We start from the raw sequence: 6,947 nt of genomic DNA on the forward strand, positions 1-6,947 counted from the left end.
AAGCCCAAAAATTTTGAGCGGCATTACAATTGCGCTCGTCACCTTGAGACATAAGATGTTAATTCTCATTTGCCCCGTAATTTCACTAGCTACGGCGCCCTTCTGACCGAAACACAGTAATGTTTACATATTACTGCTTCACGGCAGAAATAGGCGCCGTTGTGGTACCCATAATCTAGCCGGCATCCTGTGCAAAGGAGCCTCCCACTGTCTATCTGCCTGTGTATCCTTCTATTTAATAAAATTTGTTAATTTAATTCCAGAAGTGAGGGAAAACATTTAAAAATAATAAATAATATGATTGTTTAATCTTATAAAGTTATTACAGATAAAGAATGATAGAATAGATAGATATAAGATAAAGAAAGAAATATTTGAACATTGTAATGAGTACAATCTTATAGTGTGAATATTATATTAACAAAATAAGTTATTCAGGTTGACTCGCTTACATAATATGGTTCAGCTTAAGCTGGAACATTGAGATAGGTTCGACGTGTAACACCCCGAAAAAAACAAGAAATCGTACTACAATTAAGGTAATTCATATCGCTTTGAAGTCAGTTTCAAAGCCTACGCAGTCGAGTCGTGAGTATAAACTTATGTTCATATAATAACGTAATAGGAAATTTGATACTTCATAAAAGACCCTTTCCAATTTTGTAAGATTACATTATTTTATGACAAAGGTGGAACTCGATCTTTAGCAACTCGTTATTTCTTATTTTGGTATGAAATCTCCATTACTTAATATCATTTCTCATTTTCATATACGTATGGTAGAAATACAAAGAAAACGTTTACTTTATTTAAAAGTATGTATATTACCGTAACGGATAGAGTTAATTTCAAACGTTGTCAATTTTTCGCTAGATCCCTATCACACTACAAGAATAAGCCACAGAGAAGCGTGGTCAGGTTTAGGTAGGATAACTATCATACTATAATAATAAGCCACAGTGAAGCATGGTCAGGTTTAGACAGGTTCACTATCATACTACAATAATAAGCCACAGTGAATCATGGTCAATTTAGGCAGGTTCACTATCATACTACAATAATAGCCACAGTGAATCATGATCAATTTAGGCAGGTTCACTATCATACTATAAGAATAAGCCACAGTGAAGCGTGGTCAGGTTTAGGAAGGATCACTATCATACTATAAGAATAAGCCACAGTGAAGCGTGGTCAGGTTTAGGAACGATCACTATCATGCTATAAGAATAAGCCACAGTGAAGCGTGGTCAGTTTTAGGCATGTTCAATATCATACTATAAGAATAAGCCACAGTGAAACGTGGTCAGGTTTTATACGACCTATTTATTTTGTATGTCAACAACTTATTTTTTATTCAATCCTTTTTTTCCGAATGCGCTGACAAATACATAAATCTTTTAAAATGATTAAATTACCATAATTTGTACATCATTTATAAAATGGAAAAAAATGAATGGCTATCAATATTTTAATAGTTTCATAGTCATTTGTTTTTATTTATATTTTGTTCTTGAGTTATGTGTTGGTCATTTTTGTTTGCCATAACTATACTTTTGTTAAACGGTCAGAAATAATTCGATCCCTGTAAGCGTGGTGCTAATTAATATACTCTTTTTATTATTTTATTGAGCCCCAATTAGTAATGTTAAACAAACTTTTGCATTTAAGACGGCAAATTAAAAGTTTGTAGAGAACAACTGATAGCTAGTTGTGTAGTGTTTTTCTTAGAAAGATTTATTTTTAAGTTATTTAATTATTATTACCTTCATTACATCTTCACTTATATACTTTACGATAATTTACCTTTTTTTTTACTGAATTACATTTATGTTTTTATATTATTTGTTCCGTAAAACTTAGAGATAGATAGACGCTACGTATTTTTTTAAAAATAGTTCATATCAAAAGGCATAAAAGGCATTTATTTTCTTAAAATTGATTCCTTTAGAATTATTTTTGATGTCATTTCTAATAACTACTAGGTACTACTACCACTTCGGAAACAAATGGCGCTCTGAGAGAGAAGTAGCGGCGCAAGAAACTCTCCCAGCATTCTTTTTTTGCGCTCTTTTTATTATAAATATACAATATTGTACAGTCATTACTATCGGTATACAATAAACACAATCTAGTCCCAGGCTGTCCGATCATTTAGATATTCAGCAGTGGAGTAATAGGATTTACGACAGAGCCAATCAAAGGGAATTATCAATAATAAAGGGGTTGATCTATATATATATAATATGTAAGAGATTTCCTCCTATATTGACTCATCACGATATCTCGACCGATCTACCGACTCCAAAAATTACAATAATCGTAACTATAATTAGATTAATTAATTAGATTGTATAAAAATAAGCACTTATTTTAATACTTTTTAGTGCATATTATATATTTTGCTTTGGAATAGTGTTTTTGAAGTCGGTTGTTCTTTTGTTAAAGAATTTTTAAATTTTTTGATTTTTAGTGAATTTGAAGTACACTAACTAAAAATTTGTTTAAATATGTGTAGATATACTAAATTTTTCAATGCAGCAATGAACGTAAACGCTTAGTTGAAGTATTCAGTTACTTTATCATCGATTCCGTAATCAGAACCTAACCAAACTCTCACCAAACTGAAGTGTATCCTTTTCAATAAAAAAAGAGTCATCGAAATCGGTTGGCGCGATATTGAGTTAATCGTAAATTTATCATCCATTTTGCTATACGTATGTATAGCAAATTTAAGACTTTTATGGTTTTCTCATGGATGCCATTGTCAGATCTGGACCATATTACAATGAGAACACACGGGAGGCACCAGCTTTCAAATAAAAAAAGAAAGAAATATCAAAATCGGTTCACCCAGTCGATAGTTTTGAGGTAACAAACATAAAAAAATAGATACCGATGAATTGAGAACCTCCTCCTGTTTTGAAGTCGGTTAATAAGATTAAAATATTTATATGTGTAAAACGGATGGATCGATTATGGATTTAAGCTAGGTTCTTTCGTTTTAATATTGTCTTTATTTATTAAAATATAATAAATTAATCCTTTGTTAGTATTTTGCTTTCACCATCAAATAAAATATATAAGTAATGAAAGGCTTAATACTAATTTCGCAACAGAACAAAAATTCTCTTTATTGTTCGCATATACACAAAAGCAAAACGAAAACAAAGATTCTTATTTTAGTTCTTCATAACATTATAATGGGATATAGTAGAAAAAGGTAACAATGTTCGCAAATAAATTGAATTTCACCGTCTAATGAAATATACAGGTTGTACCACAGCTGTGCCACGGAGAGGGGTAGTTACCTTAACCTTAAAATTGGAGATGTAACATTTTAATTTAAAAAACAATTAAAACTGCGCTTATGAAGTAGGAATCGAAGCTTTATCTAACCAATCATAAGGCCTATTTTTTGCTGCATAAAATAACATCAGAAATAAAAGGAAAACTTTTAACATTTGATGCAAAATTTTGTTAGGAAAAATGAAAAGCTGATATTGCTGTAAGGACTGACATTATTATGTGCGATTTTTTGATTTTTTGTGACAATAAAGAACGAGATGAGCAGGAGGTTCACCTGATGGTTATTGATACGCCCTGCCCATTGTAATGCTGTGCCGCTCAGGATTCTTGAAAAACCCAAACATTCTGATCGGCACCACAATTGCGCTCGTCACCTTGAGACATAAGATGTTAAGTCTCATTTGCAGTAATTTCACTAGATACGGCGCCCTTCAGACCGAAACACAGAAATACTTACACATTACTGCTTCACGGCAGAAATAGGCGCTGTTGTGGTACCCATAATTTAAAAATAAATTAAAACTATTTAAAAATGTATGAATGCAGTGAAAAATGTTTTATAAATTAAAATTTAATCTTCTCCCAATAAAATTATCAAACCATTATTATAACACTAGAAATAAATGATTGCTTGTAACTAATTCTAGCAGGCTTCATAAGATACATAATAGCTTTCTTTTTTATTCTTGCGCTACTTCTTCTCTCTCAGAGCGCCATTTGTTTCCGAAGTAGTATCTAGTATATTAGAAATGACATCATAACGAATTCTAAAGGAATAAATTATGTGAAAATAAATGCCTTTTACAATGTTACATCTACAATATTTAAGGTACTTTCCCTTCCACGTGGCGTACCCGTGGGACATCCTGTATAATCACAAAGCTTTATTCTTAAAAGATGTATAACTCACTGTTAGTGCCGATCCCCTAGAGCTTCCGGAAAATAATTATTTATTTACAGCCTTTGATGTACACGCTGAGCCTTCAGTCAAGGTTATACTATAAGTGATATGGAACCTTGACCTGTTTGCGTTATATGTATGAGTAAGGCTGGCAATTTCCTCCATTTTCACTGAATAATTAAATAATACGCATTTGCAGCTGGACGCATATGAGCAAATCTATTACTATAATTTTAGCAATGTGCTGCATTCCGGAACAGTGGCTTCGTATAATTTGTTCGAGTGACGTTAACTTAACGGGAAACGTTTATTTATGACTAGCTGTTACCCGCGAAGTCACCCGAATTTAGCAGTGTTACCGTATTAGTTGGTATTCCATACTGCCACATCATCATAGACGACCTGTTTAGCCGAGATGTTAGCGATCCTACCTACTAAGTTAGAGGTCCCGGGTTCGAATCCCAGTAGGTGCAAGCATTTATATGATGAATATGGATGTTTGTTTCCGAGTCATGGATGTTTAAATGTATTTATGTATGTTTAAGTAAGTATATTGTATTAAATATATCATTGTCTTGTAACCCATAACACAGGCTATATATGCTTAACTTGGGGCAAGATAATTTGTGTGAAAAGTGTGTCAATATTATTATTATTATTATCATCATCATAATTTCAGCCTGAAGACTTCCATTGCTGGACAAAACCTCCCCCAAAGATCGCCACGACGATCGGTTCTGCGTTGCCATCATGCAACGTGTTCCGGCGATCTTGACCAGATCGTCGGTCCATCTTGTGGGGGGCCTGCCTACCAACACTGCGTCTTCCGATAGGTGGTCGCTATTCGAGGACTTTTCTGCCCCAACAACCATTTATCCGTCGAGCTATGTGCTCTGTCCACTGCCACTTCAGTTTTACAACCAACTGGGCTACATGACTTTAGTTTTCCTACGGATCTCCTCATTTCTGATTCGATAATAGTGCCACAGGCATAATATGAACAAATTAAAACAATCATATATCTCTATTCGTTACGACAGCGTTTCTAACAAACGCTTTTGTTTGATTGTTTTTCTCCGACTTCATTTGCAAGCCCGACTACCACAAAAAAGCCTTTTCATTGATCGTGTTAATATAATAATAATAATAATAATTTTTATTTGCGAAAAACTGCCCCCAAATTTTTTACAAATAGGTACTATTGTACCTATGTTATTTGTTAATGTTTATTTTTGTTATGTTACTTGTTCATATCTATATATCTGAACAATTAACATTAAATAAAGAAAAGAAAAATAACAATACAAATGTTAAAATAAAATAAAGACAGAGATATTAATGCTATAAAACATGTAAGAATTATTTAATAACTAGAATGATAACAAACGAGGCAGCAGCGCGATTCGCAAAAAGGAAAGTTCTCAGCAAACGTTAGGACGTATTTTCCTAACACTGATATTATGAACTTCTTATAAGTATTTTTTTCCGTGCAAGCTATTTTGGCAGTAATGTGTGAAAAAATAATTATAATATTTACATATTTATAGTATATCTATATCTAACAAACAATGCTCAGAACTTAATAAAATTATAAATTTGAAAAGAAAATATATATCACGTAGTGATGCGGATCACGCATTAACGTACATCCCCACTAGCGACACAAGTATATAATAAAAATATATAAAAAAATGCATGAGTAATATAATATTATATAGATAAAATATATCCATTATGATACTCATCCTCACTACAATCGATGTATTTAATTTTGTAATATATAGCCTACTAGCTGATGCCTGCGACTTCGTCCGCGTAGATAAAGGGTTTTTTAAAATAATAAGCAAGTTTGAATTGAAGATTATCTCATGTCCTATTCCAGTTGCGGTTCCCGTTTTCGCTCCCGTTCCCAACATATTATATAATGAATCTTATATTGAGGAATATTGCTATGGCAACTGACACAACAAACCGTAAAAATATATCACGGCTAAGATTCTATCCCTCGGACCTCGCGGTGGTGTTTCGGCTTCGCAATTACAATGATTCAATCACTGGTCCAATGACTGTATGATCATTAAGTTGAAATAGCCGAACTCTAATTAGTTAGAAGTATACTAATTCTCTAATAATCTAATAATTAATCTAATTTCAACGAATTCTTACGAATTTTCACTCAGGTCACGTGTCCTGACGCGAGTTTAACATTTTATACTCATCCCAAGAAAAGTGCTCAACCCCGCTAAAGAAGTATTCACTTCAATATTGTCACTTTTCAATAAAACATTGAGAAAACCCTCGTTGTAATATTAATAAAAAGCCTATTTAAACATTCAAACATAATCCCAGTGGATATAGTAATAGAAAGGAATTTTCTTTTATCCTTCGTCCAGGCACACAAATAGTTTGTTACTAAACTGAATTATTTTTACTGCGAATACGGTAAAGATTTTCTTAAGATAATAATAATAATCTACATTATAGAAAAGAGTTTATTTTGATGTTTGGAGTCTTCGAAATTACGATGGTTATGTTATAATAAAAGCTTGTGGTCGCACAGAGGTCGAAATTCGACAATTATCTTTATTTTATTATATTATTTAATTTTTACTTAATTGGGGTATATTTGTCAAAGACTATACCTATATATGTGTACTAGCCGTTCCCGCCCCGGGGCGAAAATAAGTAGCCATATACCATGTAGAAAAAATTTCGCATCGAATGGTGGTTTCATGTCAAT

This window comes from Leptidea sinapis, chromosome 6 (genome assembly GCF_905404315.1).
Source record: "Leptidea sinapis chromosome 6, ilLepSina1.1, whole genome shotgun sequence".
NCBI classification, from domain to species: domain Eukaryota; kingdom Metazoa; phylum Arthropoda; class Insecta; order Lepidoptera; family Pieridae; genus Leptidea; species Leptidea sinapis.